The sequence below is a fragment of the Pan troglodytes genome, chromosome 4 (assembly GCF_028858775.2).
Source record: "Pan troglodytes isolate AG18354 chromosome 4, NHGRI_mPanTro3-v2.0_pri, whole genome shotgun sequence".
Classification (NCBI taxonomy): Eukaryota; Metazoa; Chordata; class Mammalia; order Primates; family Hominidae; genus Pan; species Pan troglodytes.
In genome coordinates, this window is record NC_072402.2 from 1,813,582 (window position 1) to 1,831,691 (window position 18,110).

The 18,110-nt window shown below is 56.1% G+C and overlaps 1 long non-coding RNA gene across 2 annotated transcripts; it reads right to left on the minus strand.

The window, feature by feature from the left end:
* Positions 1–1,383: 1,383 nt before the first annotated feature.
* On the minus strand, positions 1,384–15,682 carry LOC107974592 (uncharacterized). 2 transcript variants are annotated; one of them, XR_002943870.3, is made up of 4 exons: positions 15,190–15,635; positions 14,003–14,121; positions 10,406–10,630; positions 1,384–1,709 (listed from the first exon to the last, which is right to left on the minus strand). It is a non-coding gene; the product is annotated as an uncharacterized LOC107974592 (long non-coding RNA). The 2 variants fall into 2 exon arrangements; XR_010157110.1 differs by lacking the exon at positions 1,384–1,709 and having other exon boundaries at positions 9,922–10,630; positions 15,190–15,682.
* Positions 15,683–18,110: the final 2,428 nt, after the last annotated feature.

The window sequence follows — 18,110 nt, forward strand, 5'->3', positions numbered from 1 at the left end:
TTTCACACCTGTTCCCACCTCCCCACACCCTTTTCCAAGATGAACTTTTGAATCATTTTTGGAAGTTCCCCCCAAATACATTTCTGATTTGGTTGAGAAGTCACTAAATGTATAAATAAATTTGCTGAGAACTGACATCTTTATGGTGTCAAATATTTTCACCCAGGTCCTGCACATTTTTTCCATTAATTTATGTGTGTGTATTCACATTCTTGTCACTACTGGACTGACATGTAAAAACAGGATGATACACCTTTGGCTGTTGTGTTTCTTTTGTAATCTTCTACCTCGCAGAACTCTAAATCCTATTATTCAAATACATTTCCAGTTCAACCTCTTGCATTTTGCAAGGAATTTTTGTTTTGTTTTGTTTTGTTTTGGAGACTGAGTCTTGCTCTGTCACCCAGGCTGGAGTGCAGTGGTGCGATTTTGGCTCACTGCAACCTCCAACTCCCAGGTTCAAGCAATTCTGCTGCCTCAGCCTCCCGAGTAGCCGAGATTACAGGCGCGAACCACGCCCGGCTAATTTTTGTATTTTAGTAGAGATGGGGTTTTGCCATGTTGGCCAGCCTTGTCTCAAACTCCTGACCTCAAGTGATCTGCCCGCCTCGGCCTCCCAAAGTGCTGGGATTACAGGCGTGAGCCACCGTACCCGGCGTGCAAGGAATTTTTTTAACCTGTAAGTAATGATATCGTTGTCCTTTTTTGTTGTTTTTACCTCTTCTGTTTTCTTTTCACCCCTTTGTTCTTGTTTTGGAATTTCCTAGAAATTCCAGGGCGATATCCAGGGCTGTGTTGCCGGTGGAACTGAGTGTGTGGCCTGGACCCACGTGAGGGTGGTTCTGGTGTCTCCGGGAACCACTGTGCCGCCTGGGGAGTTGAAGTGCTGCCTCTTGCTCTACCCCATGAGGCCGACCCTGGACGCCTCCCCTGAGACCCGGAGGCGGCTTGGGACGGACTTGAGGAGGAAGGAGGTCCCACAACTCAGATCCCCTCACCTCCCGGCCTTCCGCCTCCCCTGTTCAGGCTCCTCAAGTGAGAGCTCCTCCGGACTCCTGCCCCAAAGGCAGCCTGTCCCCAGCTTTCATTTCCAAATGCCCCAATATCTGCCATTCAGCCACACCCTCTGCCCACCCTGTCCCTGGGTTTGAGGCTGCTCCAGAAATCTGGGAGGCCCTGGAGCCCCTTAGAAGCCTCTAGCCATGCTGAGTCAGCCTGAACGATGGGGCTCACTGCGGCCACTGCCCACCTTGGTCTCCCGTGGACAGTGGCTGCATGTGTCCCGGGAGGACTGTGGTGAATGCCTCCCCAAGACAGGACTGGAGACACAGGAGGCCCAACAGGCTCTGATCGTCTGACGCCTCCGCAGGAGAGAAAGGATGTAAGAATCCAGGTTCTTTTATGAAAGGCTAAAGACAGAAAAATGCCGCCTGGCTCCCGTAAGTTCTCCACGTTGAGCAGTGGATGGGAAGAAGGACAAGGGCTGTGGATGCTGAGCGGCTGAGGACAAGGGAGAGGTGCACCGGCCACGCGCGTCCCTCGGTGGGGAGATGGCTGCAGACACCAGGAGGCTGAGCACAGGCTAACCGCTGTTCCTGCTTTATCCTCCTCTCCAGGTCTTAAATTCTGCTTCTATCACTTTCTTGTTTCAAGATGGTTTTTCCTCCCGTCTTGATCTGAGTACTCCTTCATGCTTTTTGTTTATCTTGCTAAATAGAGAAAACAGTGAAGCTTATACAGTTTCCCCTGAAAACAGCCTTGGCCCCTTGGTGTCATTGTTTTCCACTGTCTGTAATGACAACTTTAATCTCTTTGACTAACAACCTACTTATAGCCCCTAATTTTTTCAATTGTCAGTTTGCAAAATTGAGGTCTGATCTGCGAACAGTAAGACTCGCCACTTTTCCTGCAAGTTCTGTGGGGGGCTGACTGCAAGGGCCAGGAGGGTGGTCTGGCCCCATGCAGGCACCTCTGCCTTCATTCTGCAGCCAGGTCAGAGGGACCCAGGGGTCACCTCCAGGGGTCACCTGCACCTGGGCTCCCATGACTTCACTCCCACCTGCTGTCAGATCCCTGGAGTCTCACCACAGACCTGGAGGCCCTCCTCGGGGAACCTCAACAAGGTAGGTGACCAGGGAACGGGAGAGCCTTTGGGAGTGAGGAGCGATGGAAGTGCAGTGGGGAGCAGAGACAGAGAAAGAGAGGGAGAGAGAGACACAGAGCGGGAGGGAGAGAGACAGGGAGAGTGATAGAGACAGAGAAAGATGGAGACAGAGAGAGGGAGGGACAGAGAGAGGGAGGGAGAAAAACAGACAGAAGACACAAGATGAGTGATAGAGACAGAAAGACAGAGACAGAGAGAGGGAGGGAGAGACAGAGAGAGACAGGAAGGGAGGGAGAGAGAGAGAGAGAGAGACAGAGATGGTTGGAGGCAAGGGGCAGGAGAGAGGATGTTAACCCTTTCTCCCCACCATTTACCGAACTGTACGTTGGATGATGGGACGCCTCCTCCCCCTACCCTGTGACGGGGTCCTGGAGGGGCAGACTTTGGAGAGGAGCTGCTGAAGAGTGGTGGGAGAGCAGGCAGGGTGCCACCACAGCGCCACAGCGACACTGCTGCTGGGGGCTGGGTTCCATTCCCTCTGCCTCGAGATCACGGGGGGTACTTGGATTATTGTTCAGCAAACACCTAGTCTCTTCCCCCTCCACCCCTCTGAGGACACAAGCATGCTCTGCTCTGGATCAATAGTGGATCAATAATGGATTTCAAGCAGGCTGGGCTTGGCCTCTGCTGTCACCGTAAGAAACACACCCCAGGGGCCAGGCGCGATGCCTCACGCCTGTAATCCCAGCATTTTGGGAGGCCGAGGCGGGCGGATCACAAAGTCAGGAGATCGAAACCATTCTGGCTAAAACAGTGAAACCCCGCCTCTACCAAAAATACAAAAAATTAGCCGGGCGTGGTGGCGGGCACCTGTAGTCCCAGCTACTCGGGAGGCTGAGCCAGGAGAATGGCGTGAACCCAGGAGGTGGAGCTTGCAGTGAGCTGAGATTGCGCCACTGCACTCCAGCCTGGGTGACAGAGCGAGACTCCATCTCAAAAAAAAAAAGAAGAGAAGAAAAGAAACACACCCCAGGTATGGCTGCCGGCCCCTGGAGGGTGAGAGACCTGGAGAGAGGTTCTGGGCCCAACCTCAGCCCAGAGCACGGCCCAGAAGGGCCGATAAGCCTAGACCAGCTGGCCCCGACAGTGAGCAGGGATAAGTAACTGCAGCTCGACTTGATATGCAGTGTTACTGACCCAACAGCAGACTGATGCACTTCTCCTGCACCCCCTTGCCGAGGTAAATCCTCCCAGGGCCTCAGCCTCCTCACATCCGAAGTTGGGAGAACAATGGTGCCTCTGCCCCAGGACGGGCTCAAGGTTCCGCCCCAGGACGGGCTCAAGGTTGAGATGACTCAGCGCAGGGGAATTCTCTGCACGCCCTGTCCTCTGTGAATGCTGCTCTTGTTCCTGACTTCCAGGACCAGGGGAAGGTGGCCCAGCTCCCTCCCCGCAGCCTGTTCCATGGCCCACGGTGCTGGGCGTGAGACTGCTCCCTGGTTCTGTGGGCTGGGCCCTCCCTCTGGGCAGGTTCTGTGGTGGGAGAGACAACAGGCTCGCTTTGTAACTCCAGCTGCCAGGTGCACACCCACTGTGTCCTCCAGCCCAGGCGCTTCCTGAAACTCCCCCTTGGTGCTCTGCAGCTTGTTTGCAAAGCTGCTACTTCGCCTGCTGAAATAGTGTCCCATTCAGCTCTCTACTCCCGCGTGGTCTGTTGGTCCACGATTTGCCCTTTGTGAGCAGCTAGCTCAGTGGCGTTTCCTGGAGACGAAGGCCCAGGGTTGAGGGTGCCGTGGAGACAGGGCTACCTAAGGAAAGGCGCAGCTACAGGGCACAGCCCCTTGCTGGGGGCGGCCGCCGCAGGGCCGGGCATCTGCCGACCCTCAGCCAGGTCTGGGATCACCCTCACCAGGGCCAGGCCAGTGGGGGACCTGCAGCAGACCTACAGGAGTAGGAGCTGCTCCGGGGTCCCAGCCGTTGCCTGTCCACGGAGGTCACGTTCAGGCTAAGCTGGACAGCCCGGCCTTGTGTTGCTGGCCCCCAGCCGAGGGAGGAGCTACGGGAGGGGTTGGGGTGAGGCTGTGACTGGGATGTGCAGTGCCCAGCGACGGAGGGTGCTGGACATGTGCCCGGCTACTGGACAGCAGCCAGGGAGCAAGTCACAACAGAAGCCGAGGGGGAGGATCCTGCATCCCCACTGCTCCAGAAGGTGCATCCAGCCGGGGCGCCCTCACCGTGCGGACACAGGGCCTCCCAGCTTTCTGTGCACGCAGGGCCACAGCAGCAGCTTCCTGGGGTCCGCAGATGACCCAAAGCACAGTTCATTTTCTTCCAGTACCCTCTCTGCTTCTAGAACCTTCCTCCAGCCCCATTCCAGCGCCCACTCTGGCCGAGACCCCTGCCCACTCACTGGGTGGTGGCCGGCCAGCCGCCCACCCCACGTCAGCAGAGCCAGCTGCCCATGGCCCGAGGATGTGTCCTCGCCATGTTCCTATGGCCAGTCCTCCTGAGGCCACCGTGACCCCGAGGGGTCCCATGACGGGACAGGCAGCTGACCCAGCACTGGCCACGCGGCCACCCACTGGAACAGGATGAGAGGAAGCTCCCAGGCAGCAGAAACCAAGCCACCCTCCCCTAGTCACCCCTGCATTTGTCACGTGCCTCCTGCATCCGCGGATGCCCTTCGAGGCCCTGGGGGTGGGGGGTGGGCGTGTCCTCTCTCAGACTAAGGAATCCGTGTCTAAGGTGCGGCTGCCCTTGGGATTTTGCAGGGTGGGTGACGTGCAAAGGGTGGGTGATGTGCACAGGTTTGGGCCTAGGATAGAATTTGGGCTCTAGGGGACTCTGAGCAGAGCGGAAACGAAACATCCAGACGTTCAGGAGCCTGGCTTTTGGGTGCAGCCTCCACCTGGCAGCAGGTTCTGTTCAGGAACAGGGGCTGAGAGCTGGCGCCTGCCCCAGCCTAGTGAGGATGCCAACGAAGGCAACTTCTGCTTTTCTTGAGGAAGAAACTTGGCTTTTGACTGGCCAGATTCAATGATTTTTCTTCCCTCCGAAACATTCCCTCCTGTCACTAGACTCTTTTCTTTTTGATATCTGTTTCTTTCTTTCTTTAACAATGAGCTCAGCACAAGGGGTGTGTTTGCCACCTGCCAGGAGGCAGCTAAGGGCTTATTGTAAGAACTTCTTTTCTTCCCATGGCAGCCCTGGGGGAGAGGCCATGGCTGTCCCCATTTTATAGAGGAGCAAACCAAGGGCCACAGCCATCGGTCACCTTGCTAGGAAGAAGAGGAGGGGGATTTAGGCCCAGCAAGCTGGTGAGCGGCTGGAGCTGTGAGCTTGGTGCTGGGCTGGGCGCCAGGAAGGCCTTGAGTGCTGGAGGGGCTCTCGGTGGTCTGAGTGTCTCTATAACCTCCCATTCCCACTCCTGTGCTCTGCAGTAAGCTCTGGGGCTCCCCACTGGGAGGGTGGCTGTGCTCCTGCCCCTTGGGGACTTCCTGGGGGCAGAGGTCTGAGCCATCTCCAGGGCCGGCCCCTGCAGCGCTCAGTTTAGGTGCGATACAAGGGTCTGACGAGCCAGGTGTGGGGGCCGGTCACGGGGTGAGGGTTGAGGGAACGGTAACATTTCTGGACGCGTTTTTCTGTGGAGCAGGCAAGGCGGTCTGGTCAGGGTGGTGGTCTCCCCTGGGCCGTGGCAGGGGTATGGGGACACTGAACCACAGTCGTGGGGTCCACGGCCCAGTTCCAGTAGCCAATCAGGGGCACATGGTCCTGGTTCTTACCTTGGCTCATTGAGCAGCTGTGCCCAGTGCTGTGGGGTCAGGGGTGACATCCCAGATGGGTCTCCTAGATTTGGGCTGAAAGATCAGTCTTGGGGTACCCCCAGGGTCAGGGTGCTCAGAAACCCCCATGGTGGGCCTGGCCTTCCTTCCTGGCCTGCAGCCCTGCCTGATGCCAAAAGGTCACTGGGCCAGTCCTTGCCCACGGGCTCCTCCCCACAGTGAGACCTGCCCCACTTGAAACTTGCAAACATGGAAACTTGGCGACCTGACCCATGGCCTGGCCCAGCACTGCGACCTGATCCTGCGGCCCTGTGGGCCCCGGGCTCCCCATCGAGGTTGGGTTTCCAGGCTGCCTCAGCCTGTTCCAGCGAGAGGCGCTCGGGGTACGCTGGCCCAAGCCCCGCTGAGGTGCCTCCCAAGGAGGAGCCCGTGACCCTCAAGTGCAGGGGGTTGCAGATGCCCGTGAGCTCTGTCTCCCTCGTGAGTGGCCTGGGCACTGCTGCACGCGGGTTGTGGGGGCTGTGGCCCACCAAGGATTCAGCCTGGTAAGCGGCAGTGGGTGGGAAGGATGGTGTGGGCTCACTTGAGGGTCATGGGAGTCCGAAAGACTGGGGGACAGACTCAGGCCTGGGGAAGTCACATCCACAGGGACATCAGGTGCCCCCCTTGGGCCACCAGGACCAGACACATAGCACCCTGGACTCTCATCTCACAGTGTGGATCTGTGCACACACAAACATAGACACAGATGCACACAGATAAACACACACAGAGATATACACAGAAATACACACAGACATGCAGATACACAGAGAAACACACAGATGGAGACACAAATATGGAGACACACACAGATACACACAGAAATAGACACAGATACACACAGACATACATAGACACACAGATATGGAGACACACACACCGACACACACACAGAAATACCGACACACACAGCCAGCTGCTCCACCTTTGTGACCCCACCACCTCCTCCAGGGGCCCACCCTGATTGACTGAGAAGCTTTGCTCCTAATTTGCTGAAATGAAGCCACCAGCGCTGGGGGGAGTGTGGCCCCGTGTCCCTTGAGCTCCCCGTGTCCCTTGCGCTCCCCGTGCTGGCCTCAGAGACCACATGTTCTAGCTGCATGAACAGCCAGCACACGGATAAATCCGTCTCCAGAGGGTACTTTTCGTGCAGAGCCAGTCGGCTGGGCCCTTTTTCTCCCTGCAGGACACCCTGTGTCTCTGTGGGAGGAGGGCAGTGATGCGGAGTGGGGAGTCCTCCTCAATCAGGTAACATTGTGTCTCCCAGACGAGAGGCCCATGAAGGTCAGGGAGGGCACAGGGCTCTCGGAGGGAGTGTCTGGGGCCAATGTCACAACCTCTGCTTCACGCCCTTTCCAGACACAAGCACAGACACTGAGCAAGGAGGAAGGAGGCTGAGACTCTGCAGGCCCGGGGACTGGCAGGAGCTCTTGTCCATGAGCTGAAGCTGCAGCACCAGGGTGGGGACAAGCCGGGCCCATGGTTTCCAGGGCCTCTGTCCTCCGTCCACCTGAGAGTTGTGCCTTGAGACAGGAGGCACTGGGCAGCCAGCACAGCCGCACTTTGAACAGCCACGCAGAAGCCTCCACCCAGGCAGCCCCTCCTCCCAGGCTGGCCGCACCATCCTTCTGATGAAGAAAAACCAGGTTCAGCCCTCTCTTATCGGGACACAAAATAAGGGCCCTGGCACACCAGAGCAGGGTCATCCCCCTAGGGTGCAAGGAGGTGTTTTGGCCCCCAAGGACACAAAGAGCTGAGTGGAAAGACCAGCCCCTTCTAAGGGGGCGCTTAGAGGCAGATGTAAAGGGCCCCACCCAGGGCTGGAAAAATGCTGGCCCCAGGCCACGTCCTGGAGACTGAGGCTGCGCCTACTGGGAGACCAGGAGCCTTTACCTTTGCAAGGAGCTCCTGGGTGGTCCCAGTGAGTAACGCCCTGAGAGGTTACACCCATATCTCTCAGGAGTCAGGCTCCTGCCTCTGTGTGGAGCATAGTTCACAGAGACTGGTGCATGGGACACAGGCCACTCAGGGACCGTAGGGTAGATCCAGCTCCAGGGCCTGAGGAACAAATTCACCTACTCATTCATTCACTCATTCTTTCATTCACTCATGAACCCATCCATCCAGTAATCCACCCACCCATCTCCCCATCCATCCATCCATCCATCCACCCACCCATCTATCCATCCATCCATCCACCCACTCACCCACCCATCTGTCCATCCATCCATCCACCCACCCATCTATCCATCCATCCATCCACCCACTCACCCACCCACTCATCTGTCCATCCATCCATCCATCCATCCAATCATACATCCATCCCTCCATCCACCCATCCTTTCACCCACCCTTTTATCTACCCACCAACCTACCCATCTATCCATCCATCCATCCATCCATCCACCTAACCATCTATCCATCCATGTACCCACTCATCTATCCATCCATCCATCTATCCACCTACTCACGCACCCACTCATCTATCCATTCATCCATCCACCCACCCACCCATCCTTTCACCCACCCTTCTATCTATCCACTTACCCACCCATCTATCCATCCATCCATCCATCCACCCATCCATCCATCCATCTGCCCACCCACTCACCCACCTATCCATCCATCCATCCATCCACCCATCCATCCATCCATCTGCCCACCCACTCACCCACCTATCCATCCATTCATCCATCCATCCATCCACCCACCCACTCACTCGTCTATCCATCCATCCACCTACCCTTCTATCTATCCACTTACCCACCCAACTATCCATCCATCCATCCATCCATCCATCCACCCACCCACCCACCTATCCATCCAGCCATCTATCCATCATTCCATTCACCCATAAATCCATCCATCCACCCACCCACTCACTCGTCTATCCATCCATCCACCTACCCTTCTATCTATCCACTTACCCACCCAACTATCCATCCATCCATCCACCTATCCACCCACCCACCCACCTATCCATCCAGCCATCTATCCATCATTCCATTCACCCATAAATCCATCCATCCACCCACCCACTCATCTGTCCATCCATCCATCCATCCATCCATTCACCCACTCTTCAGATAGAAATCTATCCACCTACCCACCCATCTATCCATCCATCCATCCATCCACCCACCCACCCACCTATTCATCCATCCATCCTTCCATCCATCCACCCACCCACCCATCTACTCATCTATCCACCCATCCATCTACCCACCTATCCATCTATTCATCCATCCACCCATTCATCGATCTACCCATCCACCAATCCATCCATTCATGGTACGGGGATGTGCAGAGAATTAGATACCTTATGTGGCTGGGGACACAAAGGGAAACCCCCCAAGGTAGCAGTCCTGAGACGTCTGCCATCAGGAGGGAAGTGAGAGGCACTGAAGGGGTGTGTAGGGAACCCAGGGAAGGTCAGTCATGGGGTGGGCAGTGCAGGGAGATGAGGCATGGGGGAAGCACCTGCCCATCAGGTTGATGCCAGGGGTTCAGAGCAGTTAAGAAGAGCCAGAAGGTGTTCAGGCAGGGGGACCCCCAGGCTACCAGCGTCAGGGAATAAATGACACAGATTTGCAGAGAGAGGCCGTGGTCAGTCCTGCCTCCAGCTTCCTGGCCAGCCCTGCCTGCCCAGACATCTGAGTCAAAGTAGCCTCTGTCTTCTGTTGTTATTTTCAACATGTGTGCCTGCCACTTACGGTCCAGAAGGTGATGATGACAAGCACTGAAATAACCTTCTTGATCCAGGTGCTTCCTTCTTTCTCCACAAAGGCCTCCCTCAACCTAGAAGGCTCCATGGCTCCTTATGGCCAAGCAAAACCCTGAGTGGTTTCAGGGCTCTTGGTAGCTCCTGCCCACTCCACACACACATAATCTTAGTCCCATCCTCCCTGCTACAAATTCCTGCAAGTTTCGTACTCAGGAAATGCAGCTGGGGATGGGCACATCTGGGTACCAGGTGCTTTCAGAAGGAGCAGGTGTGGTCAGGGTGCAATTTATGGCAAAAACAGAACTTTCGGTCAAAATATCCTGTGCATGGTGACTGAGCACCACCTTGCGGACAAACTGCCAGTGAGCCGAGCCCTCCGGGACAGATGCTGGCAGTGGGGGAGGTGGACTCCGTGTAGACAGCTGTGTCCACCTGCATCAACACCACCCCAGAAAGCTCAGTCCTGGCCTTGCTGTTGGCCCTCGCCCAGGGGTAATATTGGCCTGGCCATCTCTGTCCCAGGCATGCTTTGCCTGCTCCAGAACCCCACAGGACAGGGCCCCCGGCTTCCCGTCTCCTCGCCCACCGTGGTCCTGACATTGTGTCCACAGCTCCGTCCACAGCCCCTGCCCCTGGTGCTGAGCAGCACTCCATGGCACAGATGTGCCACAGCTGCCAGTCACGCTCCTGAGCCTGGACTCTGTCATCTCCAGATTGGCGCAATTACAATATTGAAACACAGCGGCTACGAACCTTCCTGTGCCTGCATCTGGGCAGATGTCTGCGTCCATTTCTCTCTGGTAAACACCAGGGGGAGCCGCTGGGTCACAGAGTAGAAGGATGTTGCATTTCCTGAAAAAGTGCCACACTCTTCCAAATGCCTGTGGCCGTCTCCCACGCGTGGGGCCCCTGCCCATTTCGTAAGGCAGATCCGCCTCCATGCCGCACTGCCTCCTCCGTATTTTTGGCATTCGGTTGCTGAAATAGAATAACAGCCATCTCTGCTCAGCACTGTCCATTCTAGGAACCTGCAAGCATTTCATATACATGATGCTATTTTGGCAGAATCCTTAAAAACACAAGTGTTACTACGATAGACAGATGAGTAAACTGAGGCATAGAGCAAGAGATAACTTGCCTGTTTCTGCTTGTTGGTGTTGAGCTCAGTTGCCCCAACCCCCATCAGGCCGGCCCTGACACAGAGGCCTTGGTCTCCCTTAAAAACCATGATTCTCAAGGTCATAAAGATCCCAACACACGCCCCATCACAGGACCCCACCGCACAACTTCCTGAAACGACCACCAGCCAGCCACCACCCAGAGGCCCCGTGTGCAGCCCTGACCACCAGGCCGGCCCTCTTACAACACACAGGATCTATTTCTAGGGACCCAGGGCCTTAGGCTGTTGCGTCAGCCCAGAGATGGTGCGTGGCGAAGCTCCCAGTGCAATGAGAAATTGTGGTCTTGATTTGTATCCAACCAGACGTTTAATATCCGAGACCATGCCCTGTGGTATGATGGTTGGCGGCAGGAGCTCTGGAGCCTAGTTGGCTTGAGGCCTAACTGCTGCTCTGGCAACGGTGCCCAATTTTCTCAAAAGTGCGATCGTCTATAACGATAGCACCAGGGTGGTAGCTGTGAGGTTTGAGAGTCCCAGCACCTACTGGGACTAGAGAGCCCCAAACACCCAACAATGACTAAGACTCCTGAAGTCTGCGGGTGCCTGGAAATGGCGTGAGGGACGCCTGGGCCCTGGACAGAGCTGCCTCCTCCTGCCCGTCTTGCCTTGCCGCCTCCCCGCACACTGCCAACATCCCCAGCTCCAGGGCCCAGGTGGATCCACGGGTTCCCCACATGGCCAGCTCTCCGGTGTCCTGGGGTTGGTTCAGTGATGCGAGCATCACCCCGTTGGGATCTGTCATGTCTGGGATTTCCAGGAGGGAGCACGAGATTAGAAACGTGGCCGAGGCCTGGTGCTTCGTGGACGAGAGCTGTGGGAATCGCACTGGGATCTGGGGAGGTCAGGGCGGCCCCTTGTGCCCCGACCTCCAGAGGACCCTCTGGTTCCTGGAGGCGAGCCTGCCATGCTCCTGCATGACTCTGGAGACCAACCACGCTGGCGCAGGGGTGGTGCAACTCGGGAGGCAAGAGCCTCCTCCCTAATAAGGAAAATGTCACCCTATGAGGAAAGTGCCATGTTCCTGGGTAAGGTGGTGTCTGCTGGAGACTGGAGACTGCACCTCCCAGCCCAAGCCTGCCGAGCACAGGGCTCCTGGGGGGCATGGCAGGGCATCAGCCCCAATGAGGACAGGACAGTCAGGGTCTGAACACTAAAGGCTACAGCAGGGAAGGAGGGGAGGAGGGAAGGAAGGCTGGGGGCTGGCCATGACAGGTGTGAGACATGGCCTTGGTGTCTGTCCCCCGCCAACAGACCAAGTCGGGTCACAAAAGGGCCTCCGTTTCAGGACAGCTGGCTCAGAAGGAGAACAGAGCACAGAGCCTTTGGTGAGGGAGCAGGGCCTGAGACGAGGCCAGCCCTCCTGTCCTGGACGTCTCGTGTCCCTCAGCTCATAGCCCTGTCCACTAAAAAAGGAGTCAAGCTTTTAAATAAGGGAAGTTCGTCTTATTTGGAAGTTTTTCTGAGCACTGCAGCCCGAGAGGGGTCTTTCAGAGTCACGTGGTCAGGCTGCTGCGGAACAGTCCCAGCTCCTGGCACAGCTCTGGTGATGCAGCTCGAAATGTGCACAGAAGTCACAGAAGAGCAGAGTCACACGGAGCTGCGCGCGGGTTACAGAGAACGTCTGGATTATAGACACAGGAGTCACGGAAGAGCAGAGGCACCCGGAGCTGCGCGTGGGTTACAGAGAACGTCTGGATTATAGACACAGGAGTCACGGAAGAGCAGAGTCACCCGGAGCTGCGCGTGGGTTACAGAGAACGTCTGGATTATAGACACAGGAGTCACGGAAGAGCAGAGGCACCCGGAGCTGCGCGTGGGTTACAGAGAACGTCTGGATTATAGACACAGGAGTCATGGAAGAGCAGAGGCACCCGGAGCTGCGCGTGGGTTACAGAGAACATCTGGATTATAGACACAGGAGTCACGGAAGAGCAGAGTCACCCGGAGCTGCGCGCGGGTTACAGAGAACGTCTGGATTATAGACACAGGAGTCACGGAAGAGCAGAGTCACCCGGAGCTGCGCGTGGGTTACAGAGAACGTCTGGATTATAGACACAGAAGTCAGGGAAGAGCAGAGTCACACGGAGCTGCGCGTGGGTTACAGAGAACGTCTGGATTATAGACAGAGAAGTCACGGAAGAGCAGAGTCACACGGAGCTGCGCGTGGGTTACAGAGAACGTCTGGATTATAGACACAGAAGTCACGGAAGAGCAGAGTCACACGGAGCTGCGCGTGGGTTACAGAGAACGTCTGGATTATAGACACAGAAGTCACGGAAGAGCAGAGTCACACGGAGCTGCGCGTGGGTTACAGAGAACGTCTGGATTATAGACACAGAAGTCAGGGAAGAGCAGAGTCACACGGAGCTGCATGTGGGTTACAGAGAACGTCTGGATTATAGACAGAAATTACAGAAGAGCAGAGTCCCATGGAGCTGCACGTGGGTTACAGAGAACGTCTGGTTACAGAGAAAGCCTGGATTGTACTGAATGTCCAATTACAGAGAATGTCTGGTTGTAGAGAACGTCTGGATTACAGAGAATATCTGGATTAAAAAGAACATCCGGGGCCGGGTGCGGTGGCTCACGTCTGTCATCGCAGCACTTTGGGAGGCCGAGGTGGGCGGATCACCTGAGGTCAGGAGTTCGAGAGCAGTCTGACCAACATGAAGAAACCCCGTCTCTACTAAAAATACAAAATTAGCTAGGCATGGTGGTGCGTGCCTGTAATCTCAGCTACTAGGGAGGTTGAAGCAGGAGAATCGGTTGAACCTGGGAGGTGGAGGTTGCAGGGAGCCGAGATCTCGCCATTGCACCCCAGCCTAGGCAAGAAGAGTGCAACTGTCTCAAAAAAAAAAAAAAAAAAAGTCTGGATTATAGAGAACATCTGGTTACAGAGAATGTCTGGATTATACAGAATGTCTGGTTAGAGAGAACATCTGGTTGCAAATAATGTCTGGATTATAGAGAAGGTTACAGAGGACAACTGGTTATAGAGAAAGTCCAATTACAGAGAACTTCAGTTTACACAGAACATCTGGATTACAGAGAACGTCCAGATTATACAGAATGATTACAGAGAATGTCTGGTTACAGATCCCAGAGGCATAATTACCAACCCTGCCAGACCTTATCTCGTGCAGCACACAGCAAGGACGTGAGTCACGTACCGTCTTTAAGGAATGGAGTGGCTCAGGCAGGAGTCGGGGTGACGCATCGTCAGTTCATTGTGTCTTCAGAGCATCTTTCCAGCAAGCGGCAGTCATCACAGTCGGGTTGAGAAATGAGGCTGCAAGTGGCAGTGGGCACACATGGCTCCTCATGCTGCTCCCTTGCCCCACAGCCCCCTTGTTCTTGGTCCTACAGCATCTTCCTACATCATCCACCCTCCACCCTGCTGCCTGTCCCCATCCTTGGTTGAAGTGGATGCCCAGATCCCACGTGTCTAAATATTCAGTTTTAAATCTCAGGACAAACTGTCACATAAAGTCAGCTCTGGGCCGTCACAGTGACCCACAAGGCCAGGATCCGGGTAGAATCTTGGCTCCCCACATTCAGAATGGGATCTCTGGCCCAGGCCTCAGGGAGACAAGCTGCCCCCTCCACCCAAGCCCTGAAGGCTCCAGGACGCACCCTCAGTCCTCACACTGTCATGGGTGTGTAACCTGCCCCAGCACTGTCCAGCATAGAGGGAGACCCAGCAAAGTGGGAAATGGGAAGGTGGCCTCCTCTGCCCCACCCCATCCCCCAGCAGCCTGGGGAGATCAGGAACATGGCGCTGCCCACAGAGGACCCTCCTGGCCCACCGTCCCCTCGTGGCGGGCATCTGCCCTGTGGGCTTGTGAGCTCTGACTTGACTATGGGTGGCGTGGGGGTGTCCACAAGGCTGTGCGTGGAGGCATGAGCCACCTGGGTGACCCCAACACAGGGACAGAAGCCAGCAGCATGGCTGGTGTGGGAACACTGCCTGGCTGGTACCCTGATTCCCCACCTGGATCTGGGGAGTTGGGCCTCTCTGGGGAGGCTTCCCTAACCAAGTGCCATGGGATCCCGGGATGGAAGGAACTTCCCATCACCCTATAATGGCCAGTAGGTCCGGGGCTCCTCGCAAGCCCTCCCCCGGCCGAGGCCCCATTCCGGGCCAGGATTCTGCAGAGTGACCAAGACCTGGGAGAGTCAGTCCGGAGTAGAAACCACCATACGGGCCCGGCCTGGTGGCTCACGCCTGTAATCCTAGCACTTTGGGAGGCCGAGGTGAGTGGGTTGCCCAAGCTCAGGAATTCGAGACCAGCCTGAGCAACGCGGTGAAACCTCGACTCTACTAAAATACAAATTAGCTGGGCATGGCAGCGTGTACCTGTAATCCCAGTTACTCCGGAGACTGAGGCAGGACAATTGCTTGAACTCGGCACGTCCGGAACTGGTTTCTTCCGGTGGGTTCTTAATCTCACTGACTTCAAGAATGAAGCCACAGACCCTCGGGTGAGTGTTGCAGTTCTTTGTGTCTGGAGTTCCTTCCGGTGGGTTCCTGGTCTCGCTGACTTTAGGAGTGAAGCCACAGACCTTCACAGGGAGTGTTACAGCTCTTACAGGTGGCGCGTCTGGAGTTGTTTGTTCCTCCCAGTGGGTTCGTGGTCTCGCTGGCTTCAAGAATGAAGCTGCAGACCTCTGCCAGGAGTGTTATAGCTCATAAAGGTTGTGCGGCCCCGAAGAGCAAGCAGCAACAAGATCTACCGCAAAGAGCAAAACAACAAAGCCACCAGAGTACCGAGAAGGACCCAAACGGTTTGCCACTGCCGGCTCGGCTACCAGCTTTTTATTCCTTTATTTGACCCCGCCCACATCCTGCTGATTGGTCCATTTTACAGAGTGCTGATTGGTCCATTTTACAGAGTGCTGATTGGTACGTTTACAAACTTTAGCTAGACACAGCACTGATTGGTGCATTTACAAACCTTTAGCTAGACAGAAAAGTTCTCCAAGTCCCCACTGGACCCAGGAAGTCCAGCTGGCTTCACCTCTCACCGGGAGGCGGAGATTGCAGTGAGCCGAGATCGCACCATTGCACTCCAGCCTGGTCGACAGAGCGAGACTCCATCTCAAAAAAATAAAAGAAAGAAAGAAACGGCCGTGTGGGGTGGATGGTAGTCAGGGTCTGCACTGCAGAGACCCTGGGAGCTCCTGTGCCTGAGGGCAGAGAGTGCCCACGATGGTGAAGGGGCCTGCATCTGGCCTGACCAAGGACCAGGCCAGCTGATCGCTGCTCAGTGGACTTGGTGTGGACAGAGGGTAGGGAGGCTCCACAGGCCCTGGCCGCAGGCACCTCTGGGAAAGCATATCCACATCATCTTCCACCGTGAGGCGGGTGGCGACCAGAATGCAGTCAGTGTCTTGTATAAAACCCAGCGCGATGCCTGTGTTGCTGCCCCATGTCCCCAGCGGGGAGAAATCGCTGGGTCTGAGTACTTGAGGATGCAATTCAGACTGTCAGGAGGGGAGCGCCCCACCCAGCCCGAGGGGCCTCGTCCCACCCGTGCCCAGGGACACACGTGGACGCAGGTGGGGCTGAGCCGCCCCTGGGGTACTGTGGGCACTGGGGCACTGCTGGTGCCATCTCCCACCTCAGGCCCCTCCAAGGGGTGTCCCTGGGCCGCTTCCCCTCCCTCTGCTGGGGGGCTGCCCTCTCCCTGAAGCACCCCCAGTCCCTCCCCAGCAGACTGATGCTGAGACTGAGGCAGAGGCTGAAAGTCATTTCCAAAAGGTCCTTGGTGACACTGGAACTGGTTCTGCTTGTTAAAAATTTCAAACCGGAACGAGACTTTGGAGCTTATTTTGTCCAAGCCTTTTATTTTTCAAAGGCGGCAACTGCACTGAGAGCGTTAGACTCAAGGTGCCTGGCACTGACTCAGGCTCCAGGGCACCCCCTCCCCGGGATGCCCCACACGAAGCATCCGTCCCTAGAAGGTGGCCCCAGGTTCGTGGTCCCATCTTCAACCCCAGGGTTTACTGTCTCTATATTCTCTGCCGTGAAGTCTAAGGGCAGCTCAAATTTCATAAACGGAGAAAGAGTCCTATTTGTCGATTCTCAACTGCCTTTATCTCCAGAGATCCCGTGAGAGCAGGGATTTGTGGAATGACTCACTGTGTAGCAGCGTCTTCTGGCGGTGGACGAGGCCGGGCGCACGATTTTCCCTGTGGGTGAGAGTGCCCTCTGCTGGTCCATCCAGACACCGCTGTCAACAAAGTTTCCTGAGGAATGGTCACCTGGCTCAGCTGGGGGAACCGGACTCCCCATTCTATCCCATTCCGTCCCCCACCCAGAGTCTTAAGCTAGACCAAAGCTGATTTTTCTCCCACACTAAGAATATGCCCGGGGCTGGTATAGGGCACCAGGTGTCGGGAATGCAGGCTCCGTGAGTCTCGCCAAGTCACTGAGTTACCATTGCAGCACAGGCTTCCTCCTGATGGCCCAAGGTGGCTGCTCAGGCTCCAGCCCTCACATGTGCCTTCCAGGCAGCCAGAAGGAGACATGAGGAGGGGAAGGGCCTGTCCCTTCCTTTAAGAAAACTCCTGGAGGTTGTATTCACACTTTTGCTCACCTGTCATTGACCTAAACATTTTCCTGTGGCCACGCCTGGCTCCAAGGAAGCTGGGGAGCCAGGGGGTCTAGGAACAGTGAGAGATGCTCATGTTGACAAAGAATGTGCCCGCCAGCCACAGAGCAGCTCCGCCCAGTCCTACACTCACCCTGCATGCAGCGCCATCACTTCTCTCAGTGCTGGCGGCTCCAGAGCTTCTGGAGCTGCAGGATGCTTGGAAAGAACATAGACTCAAGGAAAGTGGCGCCTGGAGCCTGCAGCCACTGGTGAGATGGGTGGAAGCAGCCCTCAGAGGCCGATCCCTCCCTCACACCATCAGGATAGTCTGTTAGCCTCGCCAGGCCCCAGCTTTCTTGTCCATGGAGTGGGGATACTAACAGTTCCCACCTCAGAGGCTGGGATTCATAGAGTCTGGGTTTTAGGGGAGGCTGGGATCAGAGAAGCTGGGATCAGGAGGCTGGGAGTGGGGGTCCTGGGATGGAGGAGGCTGGGATTAGGAGGCTGGGATTGGGGAGGCTGGGATTGGGAGGCTGGGATAGAGGAGGCTGGGATTGAGGGCACCTGGGTTCCCTCTGGTCTCTGCCTTCTCCCTGGCTACCTGGTTGGTCCCAAGGCCACACTCAGATTTGGAAGGTGATCTGTGTCTCATCCAGGCATCCACTGTGGCTTCATGTTTCTG